This window comes from Dromiciops gliroides, chromosome 5 (assembly GCF_019393635.1).
Source record: "Dromiciops gliroides isolate mDroGli1 chromosome 5, mDroGli1.pri, whole genome shotgun sequence".
Lineage (NCBI taxonomy): Eukaryota > Metazoa > Chordata > Mammalia > Microbiotheria > Microbiotheriidae > Dromiciops > Dromiciops gliroides.
Window position 1 is genome coordinate 286,839,541 of NC_057865.1, and position 14,667 is coordinate 286,854,207.

Here is a 14,667-nt window from a genome sequence, read left to right on the forward strand (position 1 = left end):
AGATCTTATCATTGGAAGGGACCTTAGAGGCCTTATGGTCCTATATCTCCATTTTTTATAAATGAGGGGATTGAGAAATGATTTGAAGCAGAACTGATTCACCCAAAATTTCATAGGGGATGAACCCAGATCACAAGAACCAAGCATCGGGAATCTAGAACCAGAAGGAACATCAGACAACATCGGGTCTGAGTCTTCATCTTAGAGAAGGGGAAACTGAGGCCTGAGGAAATTAGAGATTTGCCCAAGGTCACACAGCTAGCATGGGAAGCAGAACTGGGACCCAAACTCTCCAAATCCAGCTCCTTCCCAGTGTGTAAAGCATCTGCCAATGTTAGCTATTAGAAAGGTGAGTTCTTGGTCTTGGGTGTGAGTTGGGGCAGGGATCGGGGCTCAGGATGTTGGGGCTGGGAAGGAGCACAGCCTGCAGAATCCTTCTTCCCCAATTCAGGCGGGAGCTCGCCCAACGGCACCGGGCAACGTGATCAGTTGAGCAGTGCCCTCATTTTCCACCCTAAAACCTCTTGACACGGCTAACAGCTGTGAAGAGCCATCAGGAGAAGCGGGACCAGCCCCTCCTTCAGCCCTCTGCTAGGAAAACGAAATGAAGTGGCGGGCTTTCTCTGAAATGAAAACTAAAGGGGGCAGGGGAGGAGAAGGGGGACAGGCCTCAGCGCCCGTCACGGGAGGCCACGTGGACATCCACACACTTAGAATCGGTGACGAACATCTCTCTAAGGGCCTCGTGGGTTCTTTGGGGACAAGGAGGCAGACGAGCAATTTGAACTTCCCTGGCTATTTTGTTAAAAAAAAATAAAGCTTTGACATTTTCCAGCATAGGGCTGGGCATTAAGCTGTTCCTAAAACCTGCGGGGGGTCGGGGAGGGAGTTAGCCAGTAGGGAGAAGGAAGAAAGGAAATGCTGGAGGATTGAAAAATCAGGGGACCTCTGAAGCTCAATTCCTGGGTCCCCTTGTGGGCACATTAGATAACTTACCAGGTCCTAGTTTCTTCATTTGGCAGCTGGGTGGTATAGTGGGTAGAGGATTGGCTGTGGAGTCAGAAAGACCTGAGTTCAAATCCCCACCTCAGGCCTCAGAAAAACACTTTAATTTCTCAGCCTCAGTTTCCTCATCTGTAATATGGGGATGATGATAATAGTACCCGACTCACAAGATTCAATGATACATTCCTAAAGGGCTCCACAAATCTCAAACTGTGTTATAAACTCAATAATAATGCTGGAAAAGAAGGGGCAGAATTAAATGATCTACACAGTGCTTTCCACTCATGAAAGGCCCTTCCTTTTGAACCTCAAGCAAAGCTGGAGCTTCTCTGCTCAAATACAGCATTACCTCTGGGTGGGTGCAGCCTTCCAACTCAAGACCAAAGACCACAGGTTGATGAGAGTCTGGGGCTTGGATATGGGACTTGCTAGTCTGATCTCTGCTACTTATTTGGGTGCCTTTGTACAAGACACTTCACCTCTGTCTGCCTCTGTTTTCTCATCCCTAAAATGGGAATAATAAGCTCCACAAGCTCCTAGTATTATCATAAGATCAAATAAGCTAGTATAGGCAAACACAAGGTCATCATTAATACCTGGTTCTAAGGGATCCTGTGGGAATCAAGGCTATGCCCCAGGCTTCATCATGTGTGCTGTCTCCAGCTGATTTTCCACAGTATGATGTTCTCTCTCTCTGTCTCTCTCTGTCTCTGTCTCTGTCTCCCTCTCCCTCCCTCTCCCTCCCTCTCTCTCTCTCTCATCCTCTTGCTCTCTCCCTCTCCCTCTCCCTCTCCCTCTCCCTCTCCCTCTCCCTCTCCCTCTCCCTCTCCCTCTCCCTCTCCCTCTCCCTCTCCCTCTCCCTCTCCCTCTCCCTCTCCCTCTCCCTCTTCCTCTCCCTCTCTCTCTCTCTCTTCCCATGCCTTCTTCCTCCAGCTGCACAAGGTGGTCTTACAGAGAGGCTGGGGGTGGGGGTGGTTACCTGGCCAGAGGCTAGAGAGCCAGGCTTGGGCTCCTTCTCTGAGCCTCCAGTGAACTCCAACAAGCTTAGAGAGCTCACCACTTTGCCCATCCGGTCCGGTCAGTCTCAATTGCTTTAGATCAAAGGCCTCTGGGCACCCAAGGGCCAAAGGGCCAGGCTAATGCAATCAGTAGCACAAGGTGCAGACTAAGAGTGAGTTTCTAAGCAGGAAAGCCTGTCATGTTGGTGAGATCACGATCAATCAGGCCAGTACATTGCCAGGTCAATTTGACTGCAGAGTCAAAGTAATTTCAGCTCTTGTCTTCACACAGTCAATGCAAAAAGTGATCATAATGATGATAACAGGCCACATTTTCGCAGGGTTTTAAGCTTTGTAAAGCCTTATCATCTGCATGATGAGTAGATGAGGCAAAGATTGCTATCCCCATTTCATAGATGAGGGTACTGAGACTTAAGAAGTGAAACAATTACCCTGCTAACAAAAAGCATGGTGGGACTTAGAGCAGGCAGAGAATTTATAGAGGTCATCTAATCTATGCTTTCCTGCAAGGCCACCAACCTCCACTTTATAGATGAGAAAACCGAGGCCCAGGGAGGTGAAGTGATTAGAAGGGGTACTGGATCTGGAGCTAGAGGACTTAGATTGGATTCCTGGTTCTACCACATATTAACTATGTGGTCTTAGGTAAGTCCTTTATTATCTCTGGACCTCAGTTTTCTTGACTGTAAAGTGAAGAGGTTGAACTAAGTGACCTCTTCCTGAATTGGATCTCTGATCCTATAGAAATCTGAGGTTATCTAGCCCATTTTTCAGATGAGGAAACTGAACCCCAGGGAGGGGAAGTGACTTGTCCAGGGCCACACAGTAGCAGTGTGGTTTAGGGAAAGGCAAGGTTGAACAGGTCAACTCTGTTCCCCCACCTATCAAATAGGGGGTCATGCCACCTACCACCTCCAGTTTGAGAAGAGATAGCATCAGGAAGTACTTTGAGCTCCTTCTGATCTCGCCCTTGGATTATATATTTAGAGGAGTAAGACACCCAGAGCTCAGGGAGCCGTGTCTGGAGGCCAGTGATCCTAACCTGTCACTTCAGGCTGAAAGCCGTCCCCAAATAAATGGTGAAAAGGAGACCCTCCCAAAGGGGACACTTAGAGAAAACATCTGTTTGTAAAAGTTAAAGGCAGCACTAGAATAGGAATGGAGGGAGCTGGGTGCAAGTCCTGGATTTGCAAAAAGTTGGCTGTGTGAGCTAAGTTCAAATCCAGCCTCAAACACTTACTATCTATGTGACCCTGGGCAAGTCACTCAACCCTGTTGCCTCAGTTTCCTCATCTGTAAAATGATCTGGAGAATGCCAAGAACACCTCAAAAAGGTCATGAAGAGTTGGACATGACTGAAAATGATTGTCTTTGTGAGACTAGGTGAACACCTCCTTTGACCCTCAGTTTGGGGGTGGGGTTTGAGGGGAGAAGGTGCTAAATGATCTTTATACTATAAAGTCCTCCTCAGCATGAGCAACATGTTTTTGTCTTTCTTTCTTTCTTTCTTTCTTTCTTTCTTTCTTTCTTTCTTTCTTTCTTTCTTTCTTTCTTTCTTTCTTTCTTCCTTCCTTCCTTCCTTCCTTCCTTCCTTCCTTCCTTCCTTCCTTCCTTCCTTCCTTCCTTCCTTCCTTTCTTTCTTTCTTTCTTTCTTTCTTTCTTTCTTTCTTTCTTTCTTTCTTTCTTTCTTTCTTTCTTTCTTTCTTTCTTTGTGGGGCAATGAGGGTTAAGTGCCCAGGGTTACACAGCTAGCAAGGGTCAAGTGTCTGAGGCCACATTTGAACTAAGGTCTTCCTGAATCCAGGGCCAGTGCTTTATCCATTGCATCACCTAGCTGCCCCCCCCACTGTACTATTATCAATGCACCCTGAAATTGTTTTAGACTTTTAAATACTCATATCACATTTAATCTGTGACCAATTCTATTCCCCAGTTCTCTTTTACATGAACTGTTGCCATGCCAATCTTCACCAGTCTTTTCATGATATTATGTTAATTGAATTTCCCTCATTAAACTCAGGAACCCCTGGAAGTGGAGAAGTAGAAAATTTGACATATTAAGCCATCATAAAACCTTAAGGGGCTTGAAATAATACAAATGCAGAATTAGACAATCTCAGTGGTGGAAGTCATTTTGTCTAAACCCTAAATGATGTATACACTTTCCTCTAAAGTTTGTAAAGTTCCCAGATGAATCCTTTTGCCCTTAGAATTGGAAGAAGCCTTAGAGAACATCTTATCCAACTCCTTAATTTTACAGATGTGAAAACTGAGACCTAGAGAGATAGTGTTTTGCCCAACATCAATATGTATGGCTAGAGTCGAAGTCTAATATCTTAACTCATGGTCTAGGACTCTTCCTTCTCTTCTCTTTTGCTTTTTTTTTTTTTTTTTTTTTGGTGAGGCAATTGGGGTTAAGTGACTTGCCTAGGGTCACACAGCTAGTAAGTGTCAAGTGTCTGAGGCCAGATTTGAACTCAGGTCCTCCTGACTCCAGGGCCAGTGCTCTATCCACTGCGCCACCTAGCTGCCCCTTCTTTTCTTTTTTTTAAAGTACAATTTTGGACTTAAGAAATACCTCAAAAGAGAACCTTTCTATGTATAAAGTAAAATGCAAGAGTATTATGTATGAATCGACAAATCTCTATTCCATGTTCATTGCTTTTTCTTTTTTTCTTTTTTCTTTTTTTTTTTAGTGAGGCAATTGGGGTTAAGTGACTTGCTCAGGGTCACACAGCTGGTAAGTGTTAAGCGTCTGAGGCCAGATTTGAACTCAGGTACTCCTGACTCCAGGGCCGGTGCTCTATCCACTGCTCCCCTGTCTCGGTACTTTAAAAAGAAAAATTCAATTTTATTTTATTTTCAGGTTTGCATGATTTCCCTTCTACTCCCCACCTCCCCCAGTGGAAAAAGCAGGAAAAAATAGAATAATACCTTACAAGCATATTTAGTCAAGAGGAACGGATTCCTGCATTGTCCATGTCCCCCCAAATATATGCCTCAATCTGCACTCTGAGGCCACCACCTCTCTGTCTGGAGATGGGCAGCTTGTTCCATCACAAGTCCTCTGGAATGATGGTTGAACATTGCATTGATCAGAGTTCCCAAGTTCTTTGGCTTTGTAATACTGTTATTGTATAAATTGTTTTCCTGGCTCTGCTCCCTTCATTTTGCATCAGGTTGTATGGGTCTTCCTAGGATTCTTTGAAATCCTCTTTTTCATAATTTCTTAGATCACAATAGTGTTCAATTACAGTCATATACCACAGTTTGTTCAGCCATTCCCAAACTGATGGGTATCCCCTTTAATTTCCACTTCTTTTCTTCCTGTCCTTTCATTCTTAGTTCTCTTTCTAACATATCATCCTCTTTCCTTCCCACTCAGTGATCACAACCTCTTGTTGAACATCTCCAGTGATGGTGAACTTACTTCTTCCTTAGGCATTCCATTCCATTGATAGATAGCTCCAATTATTAGGAAGCTCTTTCTTGCACCAAACCAAAATCTGTCTCCCTTTAACTTCTACCCCCATTTTCCTAGCTTTAGTCATAGACTTACATGAGGCTCCAGTGTCATGGGATAATAATAAGGGAACTAGAATTAGGAAGGGAGGGATGGAGGCAGTGGGAATGAGAGAGAGAGAGAGAGAGAGAGAGAGAGAGAGAGAGAGAGAGAGAGAGAGAGAGAGAGAGAAATTAGGGACAGCTAAGTGGTGCAGTGCATTGATTGGCCCTGGAGTCAGGAAGACCTGAGTTCAAATTTGAACTCAGACACTTACTAGCTGTGTGACCCTGGGTAAGTGACTTAGCCCTGATTGCCTTTGAAAAAGAAAGGAGGGCAGCTAGGTGGCGCAGTGGATAGAGCACCAGCCCTGGAATCAGGAGTACCTGAGTTCAAATCCTGCCTCAGATGCTTGACACTTACTAGCTGTGTGACCCTGGGCAAGTCACTTAACCCCAATTGCCTCACCAAAAAAAAAAAATTGAAGAAAAGAAAGGAAGGAAAGAATAAAGGTAGGGAAAAACTAGAACCAAGACATGTGAAACAAAGAAAGTTAAGAAGCATGGCTCTAATTACAGGCCAGACTATGTCTAATGTATTGGGCTCACTTCTGGGGGCCATATTTATGAAGGACATTGGCAAGATGGAAAACATCCAGGGGACGATAACCCAAGATTGCCCCAAGAAGATGGGCTTGAAGAAAATGGGATGTTTTTCCTCAAGAAGAGAAAACAGGGGAGCAGCTAGGTGGTGCAGTGGATAGAGCACTGGCCCTGGAGTCAGGAGGACCTGAGTTCAAACCTGGCCTCAGACACTCAACACTTACTAGCTATGTGACCCTGGGCAAGTCACTTAATCCTCATTGCCTCACACACACACACACACACACACACACACACACACACACAAAAGGAAAAGAAGAGAAAAGAGGGGGAAGACAGCTTCACTTTTCCATATATTTGAAAGACTGTCCCATGGAAGAAAGACCAAAGATTAAGGGACAGGAGAGTCCTTAGAGGCCACCTAGTCCAACCTCTTCATTTTCCAGATGAGCCAGAAAAGGGAAGGCATTTGCTCCAGGTCATTCAGGTAGTAAATGGCAAAACCGGGGATTTGGAAATCCTCTGACTCCAAAGACACTGTACCAAATTGCCTCTATACAAACAAATTTGTTCTGTTTGGCTCTTTATGCATTTTTTGAACTTAGCTTTTGTTTTTATATCACCTACATTTCCTAATTTATAATAACAAAGAATAAAGAGAGGAAGAAAACAGAACAACAAAACTAGTCAAACCACCAAAGAGTCTGGACATTAAAAACAGTGCTCCATGTGCCCTAAAGGCTATGAAACTGTGCATATCCCTTGACCCAGCAATACCACTATTAGGTCTATATCTCAAAGAGATCATAAAAAAGGGAAAGGACCCACATGTACAAAAATATTAATAGCTGCTCTTTTTGTGGGGGCAAAGAAATAGAAATTGAGGGAATGCCCATCAATTGAGGACTAGCTGAACAAGTTGTAGTATATGAATGTAATGGAGTACTATTGTGTTGAAGGAAATGATGAGCAGGCAGATTTCAGAAAAACCTGGAAAGACTTATATGAACTGATGCTGAGCGAGATGAGCAGAACCAAGAGAACATTGTACACAGTAACAACAACATTGTGTGATAATCAACTGTAATAGACTTAGCTCTTCTCAACAATACAATGATCCAAGATATTACCAAAAGACTCATAATGGAAAATGCTCTCTACATCCAGAGAAAGAACTATGGAGTCTGAATGAAGATTGAAGTAGACTGGTTTCACTTTGTTGCTATTGCTTTTTCTTTCTTATTGTTTTCCCCTTTTGTTCTGATTCTTCTTTCACAATATGACTAATGTGGAAATATATTTAACATGATTGTAATGTATAATCTATATCAGATTGCTTGCTGGCTTTGGGAGGGGGGAAGAAAGGGAGAGAGGGAGAAAAATTTTGAACTCAAAATCTTACGAAAATGAATGTTCAAAACTATCTTTACATGTAACTGAAAAAAAAACCCAAAATAAAAAAGTGTTCCATACCCATGGTCTTCCACCCTTGCCAAGAAAGAAGGGAAGGGTACTCTCATGACTCATCCTTGGGGCCAAGCTTGGTTATTACAATTGTACAGTGATAAGAAGGGAAGTTTTGTTATTATCATGTTAAATTGTATAGACTTTAAAAAGAAACTGTATATAAGAGAAATGTACAGTTTTACATACAAAACAAAAAACCCCAAAGAATAATTTCACAGAGGAATTTTCTTTTTTAAATAAAGAGAGAAAACAGAGACTGAAGAAGAGATAGAGAAGAAGAGAGACAGACAGAGAGAAAGGGAGGGAGGGAGGAGGAGAGACAGAGAGAGAGAAAGAGAAAGAGAAGGAGGAGGAGGAAGAAGAGAAGGAAGAGGAGAGGGAGAAGGAGGAGGAGGAGAAGGAGAAGGAGAAAGAGAAGGATGTGGGGACCAATTTTTAACCTCAAATAACAATTAATTCTTTATAAGGAAAAGGAGAACGAGAAGAAAAGCTAACCCTAGGAGGACAGAAACCATGAAACATGAATGAAGCAAGGGCTAAGCTTTGACTAGATCCTTTGGTCCCAGTGACTGTCTTCCTCCCCAAGTTCTATTTCTTTCCCCACAAAGTTCCCTTTCTGTGGGCCCAGGATTGGTCTACCAGCTGATGTGTTAGTAGGTGGGGAGAAGGATAAATATCCACCTTCCCAGGCTCAGTCTGGGCCCCAGGTATTATGTAATCAAAGTGGGAGAAGGGGCCAGGATGGTGCAAATGAAAAGGTGAGGCAGGAGACGCAGGAGGTTGGCATGGCTGTCTGGAGGTCCGGGTGTCTTGCTTTGACTTGGTCAAATGGAGGCAATAACTCTTGCTCTGACTGCCTCAAAGGGATGTTGTCTGGATCAAGTGAGAAGATGGATGGGAACAAGCTTGGAAAAGGAGAAAGCTCTCTGCATTATTATCATTGGGTGTTTTTAGAATAACAATAAATCATGTAGAGAAACACAAAAAGACAGGGCAGCACAGACAGACAGGACAGACAGAAAGACACACAAACAAATGGGGGTCAGATAGACAGGCAGGCAGGCAGACAGACAGAACAATAATCCATAGAGACAGAAAGGCACAGAGACAGACAGACAAGCAGGACAGACAGCCAGTCAGCCAAACAGAAAGATGCACCCAAATACACCCAAAGACAGACAGACAAATAAAGGTTAAATGACTTGCCTATAGTTATATAGCTGGTCAGTTTCCCCCCCAAAATTTGAACTGAAGCCCCCTGTCCCCAAGCCAGCATTTCCCCCACAATACCAAGCGATATTAGTGTGGAAAAAATAATGATGAAAAGGATATTTCCCCAAGCACTTTAACAGATGAAGAAGAAGAAGAAGAGGAAGAAGATTTGATGCTATAACAATAGGCATATAATAATGATTACTATTAATATTTTGTTTGTTTGTTTTTTAGTGATGCAATTGGGGTTAAGCGACTTGCCCAGGGTCACACAGCTAGTAAGTATTAAGTGTCTGAGGCTGGATTTGAACTCAGGTACTCCTGAATCCAGGGATGGTGCTCTATCCACTGTGCCATCTAGCTGCCCCGATTACTATTAATGTTAATAGAAGTGGTCAATAGATGTTACTAACTCTTCCTCAGTCTAACTCCAGGTCTCCTTATGCCCCAGCCCTCCTAAATCTATTCTTTGGCTGCTAACACCTCTTCCCCTCCATCATTTCTCAGGCCATTACTGCTGCCTTGGCTTTTCTTGCCTTCCTTCCCAGTTTTAACCCTATAATTTTAACCAGTTCATTTCTATGCTCTTCTCTATTCCCAAATATCTTGTCCCTGCCTCTTCCCCCTCTCCTTCCTGCTCATCCCTTGCCCAATCCCAGTCCTAGATTACTCCCACCACCCACCTCTTCTCCTCATACTCAGATGCTGATGAATACGGTTGGAGGAAGTCTCGCAATAGTCCTGACTGGTATAATATAAATTCATGTTCTCCAACTTCAGCTGGGCTCACACTGCAGCAAGGAAAGTCTATTTATTCCTCTCTAATTGATTTCCTAATTAACTCCCCGTTGAAGTTATGCTAAATTTTCTTTCCCCCCCCCACAAGCTTCCCCAATTTTCTCACCTATCCCCAATTTTTATAGCTATAGATTGTTATTTACTGAAGAACTGAGGCCATTTGCCATGAGCTCCCTCTTCTCCCTTTGAAATGAAAACTCTGGTAATATCATTCTCCATTCTTGCCTCCTTGTCCTCAATTTCTTAATGGGTCAGCAGTTCTCCCTTCCAAGCCTAGCCACTTTATATATGCCTTCGATCCCATCCCCTGCTAACGGGGTAAGTACAGTTTGATTGTCATCTTCTCCAGCAGATTGCATCCTTGATTATCTTCTCTCTCAAATTTTCAACCCCCCCCCATTTATCTATTTGTTCCTTCCTTACTGCCTTCAAACATGCCATCACCCTGATTCTGAAAAACCTTCACAAAACCTTCATTATCACCCTCCTCAAACTATTAGCCTGTATCTCTCCTCCATTTCTCAACCAAACTCTTTAAAAAGATTTTCTACACTTGTTGCCTCCATTTCCCTCTCCTCATGCTTCTCAGTCCTTTGCAACTTGTCTTCAGACCTCACTCAACTGAAACTGCTTTCTCCAAAGTCACCAACAATCTCTTAGCTGCCAGATCTGAGAAGCCCATGTCTCTTGGCCTCTCTACTGCACTTGACACCATTGGCCACCCTTTCTTCCTGGATACTTTCTCTAATGTGGGTTCTCATGACTAAACTCTTCTGGTTCACTTCCTGCCTATTTGAAGCCTCCTTCTGAGTTTTCTTTGTTGTATCCTTATCTTTGTCATGACCCCCCCCTTACTTTGAGTGTTGTCCAAGGCTCTCTGTCCTGGCCTCTCTTCTCTCTTTAGTTTCTCTCTCTCTCTCTCTCTCTCTCTCTCTCTCTCTCTCTCTCTCTCTCTCTCTCTCTCTCTCTCTCCTTTCTCTCTCTTTCCTCTCTCCTTTCTCTCTTTCTTTCTCTCTGTCTCCCTTTCTCCCTCCTTCTCTTCCTCTCTCCCTCCCTCCTCTCTGTCCCACACATTCTTTTTCTCTCTGTTTCTCTCTCCCTCTAGTCTCTCTCTGCCTTTCTTTCTCTATCTCTCTTTCTCCCCCTTTTCCTCCCTCTCTCTTTTTACTCTTGCTCTGTCCTCTTTTCCTCTGTCTCCTCTTTCTCCCTCCCTCCTCCTGCCTCTCTCTATTCTTTCTCTACTCCCTCTGTCTTCTATATTTCTCTTTCTCTCTCCCTCTGTTCTTTCTCTTTTTCTTTCTCTCCCCCTCTATTCTCTCTCTGTCCTCTCTTTCTGTCTCTGCCCCCTCCCCTTCCCTCCCTTCCCCTCTACCTCCTCCACAAACACTTCATCAGCTACCATGGCTTTAATTATCATCTCTCTGCAGATGACTTACAAATCTAGCTTCTGTCACCCAAGCTTCAGTGCAGAAGACCCAAGTGTCTATTGGACATTTTGAACTGAATATCCAAGAGACATCTCAAACCCAACATATTTAAAACTGAACTTGTCTTTCCCAGAAAAAAACAACTCATCCTTCCTTTGAACTTGCTTATTTCTGTTGAAGGCATCCTTATCCCTGCAGTGTCTCAGATCCATAATGTCAGCATTGTCCCTAGCTCTTCACTTTCCTCCATGACATTAGATGGAATCCGTTTTAAATTCTTATCATTTCTCCCTTCACAACCTCTTTTACAACCCTTCTCCCCTCTGCCCTTCACTCCCACAGCCACCACCTTAGTTCAAACACTTATCCTAGTCTCCTATTCATCTCGTCTTTCCCTACTCAAGTTGAGAAGCATCCATGTGACAAAGTGCTATACTAAGCCTGCAGATATAAAGAAAGGCAGGAAAACAATCCCTGTTCTCAAAGACCTTACAGGCAACAATGTATAAACAAGACCGATCTAAGTGCTTTGGGGTTCTGTTCTTTGTAAACTCAACACTTAGCAAGCACAATATGAAGCATACAACAAGTCCTTAATAGATGCTTGTTGGTGGACTGATTGGTTGTCTCCATTCAATCCTCCACCAGCTGCCAAAGTGATTTTCCTTCATTGATGCTCTGACTGTGCTACTTTTCTGCTCAACAAACCGCAGTGGCTCCCTGTTTCCTTTGGGTTTCCTCTAGATATAAGCTCCTCTGTTTAGCTTTTAAAGCCTTTCACAACCTGGTCTAACCTATCTTTCAAACCCTGAAGCCTATGACTGCCCTTCCTGCACTCTGTGATGCAGCCACACTGGCTTTCTTTATCGTCTTGACTCCCAATACCAATCTCCCTTTCCTGTGCCTTTGCACTGACCATCCCTCATTCCTGGAATGCTCCTTTCTTCCTTATCTCCACCTCACTGAGGTCCCAGCTTCCTTCACAATGCAGCTCAAGTAGCACCTTCTGCAGGAAGCCATCACCTTAACTGCTGCTGCCTTCCCTTCCAAAGGACCTGATATTTAACTACTGTCCATCTATTCTCCCTACATTTATCCCATTAGACTAGGAGCTCCTTGAGGATGGGGGCTGTCTTTTTGCCTTCTCTAGAGCTAAACTAATGTATTCCATAGTCCCTGCCCTCCAGGATATTATAATCTGTTTGGAAACTCGAATCTAAATTCCACCTTGGCTGTGTGTTCCTGGAAAGTCATGTGACTTCTCAGACCAAAATCTGCTGTAGTGGGGGTAGCAGGGGAGGATCCAATCCAAGGTCACACTTGTCTCCAGGTCCCCTTCTCTGTCTCCAAACACAACAGTCTTTCTGCTCTACTCTTAGCTGCTTCCTTCTCTTTGATGGAGAGGAAGGAGGAGGGTGTTCCAGGTGGGGAGAAACTGCCATCTGTTTATTTAACACATTGAATTCAAAATTCAACAGACTGAATTATTAAATGTCTGATATGTGTCAGGCTTTTTGCTAGGATATGGGTGAACACAGCCAGCAATGAAAACAGTGCTTGGTCTCAAGGAGCCTGAATTGGGTTTGGTGACAGGAAGATCTTGGTCTCACAGATGTCTATGGGAAGAAAGGGAGGGAGGGAGAAAGGAAGGGAAGAAGGAACGGAGGGAGGAAAGAGGAAGGGAGAGAAGGAGGAAGGAAGGGAGGAAGGAAGGGAGGGAGGAAGAAAGGAAGGAAGGGAAGGAGGAAAGGAGGAAGAAGAAAGAAGGAAGGGAGGAAGGAAGAGAGGGAGGGAGGAAGAGAAAGGAAAGAACACTAAGTTTGAAGCAAAGAGTTCTGGGTTTGGAAAACACTTTCGACTGGTATGACACTGGACAAATTATTCAGATATCCTGAGCCTCAGTTTCCTCCTCTGTATGATAAGCATTAGGCTAAATGAACTCTAAGGTCCCTTCCAGCTCTAAATACTATGCTTATATGTAACAAGCTCCTATTTCATCTTTTGACAGGCACCAAAGCGATCTGTTACCTGCATTCTCTCTCCTGTTTCCCCGTGAGCCCTTTTACTTCTTCCCTGTGTAACAAATACAAAAACACACTTTGAAATTTCTGAATAGAAGGAAGTCTGGAAGCTGGGTGTTTCTTACAAAAAAGACCAGATGAACAGAGAGTTTGCCAGCCAAGCCATCTGTCTCTCTCTTTCTCTCTAATCTTTTTCTGTTTGGAATCTTTTTGTGTTTCAGAAGCCATAATGTGGTGGTGACCAAAAGCAATGAAGCCAAAGTCAAAATTAATTAGAAAGCTATCCCTAGTGCTGACATCATTTCTTTTAGGTAATGGTTCACCTACCCACTTTTTATCCCAGCTTCTTTTTATTTACACAGAAGTAGGACCTGGCAAAGTAGAAATGATCCAGGTGTTACTGGAGCTTTGTCCCAGGTACTGACATCCCAGGAGCCAACTTCTTTCTCTTCCCCACACCTTTCCCCTCCTCTTCATCATCAGTAAAAAAGAATTGTTAGTATTAATACTACTATTATTGTTGTAAAAAGAAAAGGAAGGAGAGGGAGAAAGGGAAGAAGAAAAAGAAGAGGAAGAAGAATGGAAAGAAGAAGGGGAAGGAAAGGAAGAAGAACAAGAAGAAGAGGGAGAGGAGGGGAAAGAGAAAAAAAGAGTAGGAGAAGAAAAAGGAAGAGGAAGGAGAAGAAAGAGGAGATGGAGAAGAAAGAGGAGAAGGAGAAGAAAGAGGAGATGAAGAAGAAAGAAGATCTTCAGTGGGTGACAACAATATGTTGACAAAGAACCTTGAACCAATGGCTGTCATGCAAATCAACCATCATCAGGAACTTCATCATCTTACCAGACTGCATCAGCCTTACTTCTTACATCTCATCTGTACCATCAGTATTCCCTGTTCCCTCTGATTGGAGAGCAGAGTGATGAGCTTCTTCCAAAATCTCCATTTAAGGAAGACACCCAGGCTATCTATCTCTTTATTTCCTGTCCGGCTGCTCTCCTTTGGACATTTCCATCAAACCCTAATCCTGGTACCTCCCCCCTCCCTTTTCTTTCTTTCCTTTTTTTTTTGGCAGGGCAGTGAGGGTTAAGTGACTTGCCCAAGGTCACACAGCTAGTAAGTGTCAAGTGTCTGAGGCCAGATTTGAACTCAGGACCTCCTGAATCCAGGGCCAGTGCTTTATCCACTGCACCACCTAGCTGCCCCTCCTCCCTTTTCAATTTCCTTTTGTGCGTTGTCTTCTCTGATTAGATGATCAGCTACCTGCCTTGTTGTCTCATCTCTGCCTAATGAGGGATTGTATCAGGACTACTCACTCAAGTCTATCCTTGGAGGAGGAAGGGGAGGAAGGCAATCTGAATGGTGACTATGATGACTTCTCCCACAAGTGATTGGTTAGGTTAGCTGAGTTTGGGTCTTCTGCTTTGTGTTTCCTAAGCCTAGGTGACTGAAGAGTGATTCTGAGACAGGCACAGTTAATCTTAGTGGTAACCTTGTTCAAAATCCTGGGTCCTTTGGTCAGAGATAACTTGGAGGCAGGGGGGTTTCTGTCCCTGGAGAAGATGGCCAGAGCCAAACCCTGTGATGGCTTGCCATAAGAAATCTACTTTGAGAGGGAC